The following is a 9562-nucleotide window of genomic DNA, read 5'->3' as shown; positions in this document are numbered from 1 at the left end:
CGCTTCCCACATCTCTTCTCCGTCATCACCGTCCTTGTTGTTGTTGTTGATGATAATGCTACACTCATCTGCTAGCCGGCAGTCCTCCCCCACCCCACCCCCGAGTCTCAAGACCTCTCGTTAAGGAGGGTCCTGCCGGGCGTTGCTGCTTGGTAAGTGATCCCAAATTTGGGAGTAGAGTAATTCCCCAGTGGGAATGTTGGTTTGTGCCCAGCATTGGAGGGGGGTGTTTGTATGATGGCCCCAACTATTCGTTACATCGCAGGGGGCACAGGTGGTGCATCTGTCAGTCATCTCGGTCAGTCAACCCATGGCACCTGCTGGGTCTATCCCGTGACGTCCTGCACCTAGCCTGGCACAGTAGGGGGCACAGGTGGTGCATCTGCCAGTCATCTCGGTCAGTCAACCCATGGCACCTGGGTCTATCCCATGAACTCCTGCACCTAGCCTGGCACAGTAGGGCGTGTGTCTGTGTGTGTGTATGTTTGTGTGTGGGTGTGTCTGTGTGTGTGTTTGTGTGTCTTTTTTGTGTGTGTGAGTGTGTCTTTGTTTGTGTGTGGGTGTGTCTGTGTGTGTGTCTTTGTGTGTGGGTGTGCCTGTGTGTGTCTTTGTGTGAGTGTGTCTGTATGTGTGTGTCTTTATTTGTCTGTAGGTGTGTCTGTGTGTGTATATGTGTGTGTGTCGTTGTTTGTCTGTGGGTGTGTCTGTGTGTCTCTGTGCGTGTGTGTCTTTGTGTGTGGGTGTGTCTGTGTGTGTCTTTGTTCATGTGTGGGTGTGTCTGTGTGTCTTTGTTTGTGTGTGTCTGTGTGTGTTTGTGTGTCTGTGTGTGTGTAGTGGGGAGCGGTGGCGCAGCGGTTAGCGATACGCTGCACTACGAACCTGGCGACCCGGGTTCGATTCCAGCTCACAGCGAACACCAGTGACGATTATCTGAACAGGTCCTGGGCCTCTGCTAGGTTGACTCAGCCTCAAATGAGTACCAGTGCGGTGTGTAAACATCGCCACTAGAGAGACAAAGGCGGCCGGGCGTGGTGTTGGCCACCCACCCCCTGATGTGCCGTGCCAGCCTTCATAGGTGCTCGCTAACAGCACTTGACCCTACAGTCTGTTGAGGCTAAATGGGGGATCTTTGTTGTGTGTGTCCGGCAAAAACAACCCCCTACCTCCTCGTGGTGCTGGACGGCAACGCTGTGGTGGGCAGTGCCGTGGGGGGAGGGCCAATTTAGATTGGCCCTTCCCTTCATGGCGCTTGTAACCACCACAGCGGCCAAATGGGGGCTCTGGATGGGTGCGAGGGGCTGGTAACCCCTCCACCTTCAATTAACTACCACTAAACTACGAGTTTTAAAAAAATGTGTTAAGCTTGTGCCAGGGGGACAGGCGTCATTACCCTCGGGGCTCCTCCAGGAACAACAAAAAGCCACTACGGATGGCCACGTGGAATGTTCGAATGCTCATAGCGAAGGAGAAGCTGCCAATCCTCTGTCGGGAGCTGGACCGGTACCGCCTGGAGGTCTGGTGGATTGGCTCTGGCTCCTGCCACCATGAGGGGTGGACAGTCCTCTACTCAGGACAGGAGACTGCCAAACAACAGGGAGTCGCTCTTCTTCTAAACAAACGAATGAAGGGGGCGTGGGAGCGTGGCGGTGAGGTGTGGGAAGCTGTAAGCCCCAGGCTACTTTGGGCTCGCCTTCCCATCGACAAGAGACGAGGAGTGATGGTCGTGGTTACTTATGCCGCCACCGAAGACGAACATTCGTGGAGAGATGCAGGCAAGGCCGATGAGTCAGATGCTTTCTATGACCTCCTGTCACAGGTGCTGGCTAAAGTGGCCCCTCGGGGTAGAGTAATCTTGTTGGGTGACTTTAATGCCCGAGTTGGTCATGATGCTAGCACTTGGTCTGGAGCGATTGGAAGACATGGGCGAGATCAGCCCAATAACAACGGTAGGAAGCTGCTAGATTTTTGTGCGGCCCATGCGCTTGTAATTACCAACACGCTGTTCCGGCATCGGCGCATCCACACAACATCATGGATGCATGCCGGGTCCAAGCAAGAACATCTGCTAGACTACATAGTGACAGAACAGCGGATGCGGGCCCATGTCCTTGACACCAGGACCTACCGTGGAGCTGATCTGCCCACTGACCATCGACTTGTCATCTGTAATATGTGCCTGCCATACTTCCACTCTGGTGGTGGGTGTACACCCAGGACCTTATTAAAACCCATAGTGGCATAGTCTCAGCTAGCTGATGAAAGTTGTAAGCAAGAATTTCATCATCGCTTGCGGCTGGGGTTGGCATCGTCCCCCACTCCTGATGTCGAGGGTAAATGGGCGAGGTTTAGGACTGTGACTCATGCAGCTGCAATCGCTGCTTTGGGTACGCGGTCCAGACCTCCCCAGAGACCCTGGCTGACAGAGGAGGTGTTCAGGATGGTTGAGAAAAAGCGACAGGCCCACTGTCATCGGCTACAGAATCCCACGTCAGAGAATGAGGAGGCTTACCGCAGCCTTCGCTCGGAGGTTCGGAGAGCCGTGAGGCGCTGCAAGGATGGGTGGTGGTCGCGGGTTGCTGAGGAGATGGAGTCTGCCTCAGTGGCACGTGATCACAAATCTCTATTTAACTCCATCAAAAAAGTAACCTGCAGTGCCACACCTATTACCATCATTAGGGGAAAAAACGGTGTTCCAATCTCCGACCCCCAGGAACAGGTTTGCAGATTTGCTGAGCATTTCTGTGAGGTCCTGGGGGAGGAGAAACCCCTCAGCCAGGAAAACATCGTGGCACAAAGTGGGGATGACCTTGCTGAGGCTGCGGTGCCTTAAATATTGGAAGAAGTCACCCCCTGTGAGTGACTGGCTGAAGTGCCATCTGTTAAGGAAGTACTGAAGGCGATCCGGAGTCTGAGACCAGGAAAGGCACCGGGCAGAGATTATCTCCCAAGCGAAATGCTGAGGGAGGGTGGCGTTTGTGCACAAACTGCCCTATATGACATCATAACAACAGTCTGGACCACTGGACGGGTTCTGCAGGATTGGAAGGATGCCCTGGTGGTCCCCCTCTTTAAGAAGGGGGACCGCACAGACTGTAACAACTACAGGGGCATCTCACTCCTCAGTGTGCCAGGAAAGGTCCTGGCAAGGATTATTCAACTTCGCCTTGCCAGGCACGCTGAGGAGAGGCTTGCGGAGCCCCAATGTGGTTTCAGGAAAGGGCGGTCCTGCACAGATGCCATTTTCTGTCCGTCTGCTACAGCAGAGGTGTAGGGAATTCCAACAAGACCTACATCTCTGCTTTATTGACCTGGTCAAGGCCTATGAAACCATCAGTAAGCCTGGGCTCTGGGTTGTTCTTCGTGTTTTTGGAGTCCCTGACCCCCTGCTCACGATCATGAAGGACCTTCATGATGGTGAGCGGGCCCGGGTAAAAATACATGGCCGGGAGTCAGAGCCATTCCATTTTCACCTTGGGGTGCGATAGGGATGTCCTCTGGCTCCCACATTATTTAACATCTATTTTGACCACGTAGTTCGTGAAGCCTTCAATAGCTGTACCGGGGGAATCTCCATTTGGTACAGATATAATGGGAGGCTGATCGATGCCCGGGTGCGGTCAAGGGATGGCTCCCTATTGCTCAACCATGTTATGTATGCCGATGATTTGGTAATAGCTGCTCATTCAGAGGAGGAGTTGGAGACGCTGCTGCTGAGACTGGAGCGTGCCTCTAAGAGATGGGGCCTTACCATCAGCCCCACCAAACCTAAGCACCTGCCTGGGTATTTTGTACCATCGGACACTCCACCCCCACAACTCCCAATCGGTGATGGGGCAGTTGTGGAGAGAGTGGAGAGTTTCCCATACCTTGGCAGTGTGCTCAGAGGTCTCACTCAGAATCAGTTGAGCGGCATTATATTTTCATCGGTTGCGTAATCTTGTGTGGAAGCTACCTGGTCTGTCGCTCCGCACGAAGCTTCAAGTCTTCTCGGCCACGGTCATTCCCTCCCTTCTCTACGCTTGCGAAACGTGGACCCCTTAATGGAACATCTTCGCCGGTTTGAAACATTTAGGCTAGCCTGCCTACGATCCATCCTGGGTTTAACCAGGCTGGATTGTGTGAGGAGCTCACAAATCCTTGAAAGATCTGGGCAAGGTCCCATCGGTGAGCTCCTCTGGCAGGCAAGGCTGCGCTGGCTGGGTCATGTAACCGCATGCCCAGCCACCGCATGCCGAAACAGCTTTTGTTCGGCCGGATCGAGGGGGCTAAACGGGCGCGGCACGGGCTAGAGAAGAGATGGAGTGATGTGGTACAGGAGGACGTGGAGCTGAGTGGACTTGCCGATGACTGGTACCAGCGGTGTCAAGATCGGCCTCTGTGGAGGAGGCTCGTGAAGGACGCTACTGGGCAGTTGGAGGCAGTCGCCCTCCAACAACAACGGAGGGCGGAGAAGCGACGCTCACAACAACGAGCGGAGCGCCGGGTGGGTAAAGCACAGCAGGTTGGCACAGTAGGGGGCACAGGTGATGCATCAGCCAGTCATCTCAGTCAGTCGACCCGTGGCATCTGGGTCTGCCCCGTGACCTCCTGCCAGCGGGCGTTCGACACTTCACGTGGCCTCAAGGTGCACATGGCCTGGCACAAGCGTCGTGGTGACGTCACCGCCACTTAGTGGCGAATGGCGGTTGTTGTGTTGTGTGGGTGGGTGTGTGGGTGTGTGTGGGTGCTCGCTAACAGCACTTGCCCCTACAGTTTGTTAAGGCTATATGGGGATCTTTGTTGCTTTGTGTGTGGGTGTGTCTATGTGTGTGGATAAGTGGATGTGTGTGTGGGTGTGTGTGTGGGGGGTGTGTGTGGGTGTGTGTGTGTGGGTGTGTCTATGTGTGGGTAAGTGAGTGTGTGTGTGGGGTGTGTGTGTGGGTGTGTGTGTGTGGGTGTGTCTATGTGTGTGTGTGTGTCTATGTGTGTGTGTGTGAGTGGGTGTGTGTGTGTGGGTGTGTGTGGGTGTGTGTGGGGGGGGGTGTGTGTGAGTGTGTGTGTCTATGTGTGTGGATAAGTGGATGTGTGTGTGGGTGTGTGTGTGTGTGGGGTGTGTGTGGGTGTGTGTGTGGGGTGTGTGTGTGTGTGGGTGTGTCTATGTGTGTGAGTGGGTGTGTGTGTGTGTGGTGGATGTGTGTGTGTGGGTGTGTGTGTGGGGTGTGTGTGTGTGTGGGTGTGTCTATGTGTGTGTGGGTGTGTGGGGGGGGGTGTTTCGGTGTGGGTGTGTGTGTGTCTATGTGTGTGGGGGGTGTGTGTGTGGGTGTGTGTGTGGGGTGTGTGTGTGTGGGGTGTGTGTGTGTCTATGTGTGGGTGTGTGTGTGGGGTGTGTGTGTGTGTCTATGTGTGTGTGTGGGGTGTGTGAGGGGATCTTTGTCTTTGTGCTCGTAGACGCAGCGACTGCTGGGTGGCGTTTCGCGAGGCATTAACAGGGCGCACGGAAATCCGCGGCAGTCCCATCGACCTCAGCTTGGGCCAACCTCTACGAGTTTACCACGTGCGGTAGTCAGTCGTAGTTGCAGTAGTCGAGTTTTCGCGACAAACATCATCCATAATGAATGAGGCTTTATTGGTGGGGCTTAAATCGCGTAGATATGAATGTGTCGTCAAACACGCGCCGCCGCCACCCGACACAGCCATTTAGTAAGGGGGTTTGTGTAACGTACGCAACGCATGACAATTCGTTGCGGCTTGTACGTGTGCTGAACTTCTGTCGCACCGTACGTAGCAAACCGTGCTCATCGGAGGTGTTGGGAGGGGGGGGGGGAGAAGGACAACAAACTTAACACGAATAGCAATTCTAAAGGAATGCGTTTGTCAATCGCGATGATTAAAAGGTGCATCACAACTCCCAGTGCCGGATTCTCCTAGCAGAAAAATTAGCAAATGTAGCTACAGGCCCCGCACTTTCAAGGTTCCCGCGTTAAACGCTTTAAAGCGATCAATTCCGGTTCAGTGATTCTGCACCTGCTCTATCACTATAGTACTATAACGCCTTCAACTTTTATGAACGACTGGGTGCTTAAGCTTAGCGATTTGTCGTATTATCTGGCTGTATAGTAAATGAAAAGAAAAATACAATTACTTTACTATGCAAGTTAAAGTTTGCGTTTTAATATTTACGTGGTTTATTTTTTTTACTTATTTAGGGCCCCTTCATAACATTTGCTACAGGCCTCGCACGATCTTAATCCGGCACTGACAGCTCCCCATTGGCTTCCTAATACCTGAAGGCAAGAGCGTTCCAGACGGCCGCAGAAGCGCATCTGGAAGCGCCGCCCGATGATGGTGACGATGGCGATGCGAGTCAACTTCAGCACAGCGGTGTGGCGATTTGCCAGAATTGAGGTCTTCGCAATTGTGAAGAAGTCTTCACAATTGTGAAGAAGTCTTCACAAGTGTGGAAAATCGCCTGATGATGCTGGTTGTTGCCACGCCAAGCGTTGCGTCACCGTACTCATTGTAAATTGTTTGCAGTGGGTTTACTCTCCAACACACAAACCGCTTTAGTGCAGAACTAATTCACTAATTTGCCACGTTTTGTTTACGTGACAAACCCCTTGACTTATTAGCCGTGTCGGGTGGTGGCGGGTTTTGCGACACACTCATATTCATGTGATCTAACCCACAACAACAACAAAAAAAAACTTCATTATGGACAACCCTATCGGAGTTGTTACCCGCGTTGTGAATCATCAGAATCAGAATATTTATTGACACCGAAGAAAGAATCCGATGAGCTATGAAACTCTTTCTTTTTTTTTACAGATATCCAGTCGGGACACGGGGTCAGAACGTTACAACCACATTCCCCATGTGGTTGATTTGTCCAATAGCCGTTAAATATAATAATAGGGGTTTTTTCCCCTTTTCTCTGGCAACAGAACTGAAACCTTTATACAAGGAATCATGTGTGCATTAACCACAATACTTGTGGTCAAAATGCAAACAAAAAAACAAACTCTGATAATAATAAAAAAATCCATCGTCCTTGAAACTGATTGGCCCACACCAGAGACGGCTTTCTTTTGTGCTGTTGTTCGTTTCATGTTTAGCGGTGGGAGGAATTCATCGGGAACAAAAACCCCATCCAGAACACACAAACTCCAGCCGAAACACAACGATCTCCCGTGTAGCCTTCGACATGCTGTGGGGGGAGAGTGCTGTTAGCGAGTAGCACCTGTGAAGGTACGAGCGGATGCGGTGGTGGTCACCACGCCCGGCCGCCTTTGTCTTCCCAGTGACGACGTTCACACGTGCCTCCGTCGCTCCAGGTACAGCACTCGTTTAAAGGCTGAGTCGACCGAGGGGAGGCCCAGGACTTGTTCAGATAATAGCCACTGACTCACCCGTAGAGATCCATAGAGACCCAGAGACCTGTAGAGATCCACTAGAAATCCATGGAAACCCATGGTCATAGAGACAGACATAGATTCATAGAGACCCAGAGATTATCGAGACCCATATTAGTCCAGTATACAATGTAATTATTATTATAATCGCTCAGCGTGGCACGGCACGGGCACACCAGGCTGTTCACCCTGCAGGCTTCATCCACATTCACGCGGCACGGCTGTTAAGGCGGCACGGCTGTGATGGTGGCACGGCTGTGATGGTGGCACGGCTGTAATGGTGGCACGGCTGTCAACACTGCACGGCTGTGATGGTGGCACGGCTGTGAAGGTGGCACGGCTGTGAAGGTGGCACGGCTGTGAAGGTGGCACGGCTGTGATGGTGGCACAGCTGTGAGGGTGGCACGGCTGTGATGGTGGCACGGCTGTGAAGGTGGCACGGCTATGATGGTGGCACGGCTGGGAACGTGGCACGGCTGTTAAGGCGACACGACTGTGATGATGGCACGGCTATTAAGGCGACACGGCTGTGATGGTGGCACGGCTGTGATGGTGGCACGGCTGGGAACGTGGCACGGCTATTAAGGCGACACGGCTGTGAACACGGCACGGCTGTGATGGTGGCACGGCCATTTGACTGTGCTCCAAGGCGTGCCGGCACCACTCTTAGAGCTCCGCGTGCTTGCTCAGTCTCAGGAGTGATTTTTATTTCTGGAGGGTCCTGCCAAGATTTCTATCTGGAGGAAGGCAGCGAAGGGTTTTCTGCTAATACTTCTGCTGCTGCTGCCGCTGTGTGTGATGCCAACTGAGTGATTTGCAAGGCATTTTTCAGCATGGGGGGGGGGGGGTGGCGAGGGGTGGTATGGTTTGTCCAAAGAGCAGTTCCACTGTGTGTGTGGGTTTAGCTATGGGAGGGAACGGGGCAGCGCCGAGGAAACTCATCCAGAACAGGGGTGAGAGAATACAAATTCCAATACCAACACAGCCGGTGACGTCACCACGGGGGCCTGTGCCAGGCCAGGTGCACTTTGAGGCTATCGCGTGAAGTATTGAAGGCTCGCTGCTGACAGGAGGAGGTCTCGGGACAGACCCAGCAAGTGCCACGGGTTGGCTGACTGAGATGACCGAAAGATGCACCACCAGCTGTACCCTCCCACTGTGCCAGGCTAGGTGCAGGAGGTCTCGGGACAGACCCAGCAGTTGCCACGGGTTGGCTGACTGAGATGACCGATAGATGCACCACCAGCTGTACCCCCCTTACTGTGTCAGGCTAGGTGCAGGAGGTCTCGGGACAGACCCAGCAGGTGCCACGGGTTGGCTGACTGAGGTGACCGGTAGATGCACCACCAGCTATACCAAATTGCCGTATTTTAGCCGCAACGGCGCTCCGCTCGTTGTTGTGAGCGTCGCTCGTCCGCCCTCCGTTGTTGTTGGAGGGCGACTGCCTCCAATTGCCCAGTAGCGTCCTTCACGAGCCTCCTCCACAGAGGCCGATCTTGACACCGCTGGTACCGGTCATCGGCAAGTCCACTCTGCTCCACGTCCTCCTGTACCACCACACTCCATCTCTTCTCCAGCCTGTGCCACGCCCATTTAGCCCCCTCTATGCGGCCAAACAGACGCTGCTTGGGCATGCGGTGGCTGGGCATGCGGGCTACAGGACCCAGCCAACGCAGCCTCGACTGCCGGAGGAGCTCACTGATGGGAATGGGTCCAGATCTTTCAAGGATTTGTGAGCTCCTCACATAATCAAGCCAGGTTGAACCCAGGATGGATCGTAGACAGGTCCAGCCTGAATTTTTCTAACCGGCGCAGATGTGCCATTAGAGGAGGGGGGAGGGGTCCACGTTTCACAAGCATGGAGAAGGGAGGGCATGACCGTGGCCGAGAAAATTCCGAAGCTTCGTTTGGAGCGACAGACCGGGTAGCTTCCATTGAGCAGCATTACGCAGCCGATGAAAAGATAATGCCCCCAACTGATTCGGAGTTGAGACCTCTGCCCACTCATTCATTCACACTGACTCACTCGCTCACACTCATTCACACTCGCTCACTCACACTCTACAACAGGGGGAGAACACACAAACTCCACTCACTCACTATCTCGCTCACTCACTATCTCACTCACTCACTATCTCACTCACTATCTCACTCACTATCTCGCTCACTCACTA

Source organism: Petromyzon marinus, chromosome 57, assembly GCF_048934315.1.
Source record: "Petromyzon marinus isolate PM22_M1 ecotype Great Lakes invasive population chromosome 57, UKy_Petmar_22M1.pri1.0, whole genome shotgun sequence".
Taxonomy (NCBI): Eukaryota; Metazoa; Chordata; class Hyperoartia; order Petromyzontiformes; family Petromyzontidae; genus Petromyzon; species Petromyzon marinus.
This window is presented reverse-complemented; position numbering follows the sequence as displayed.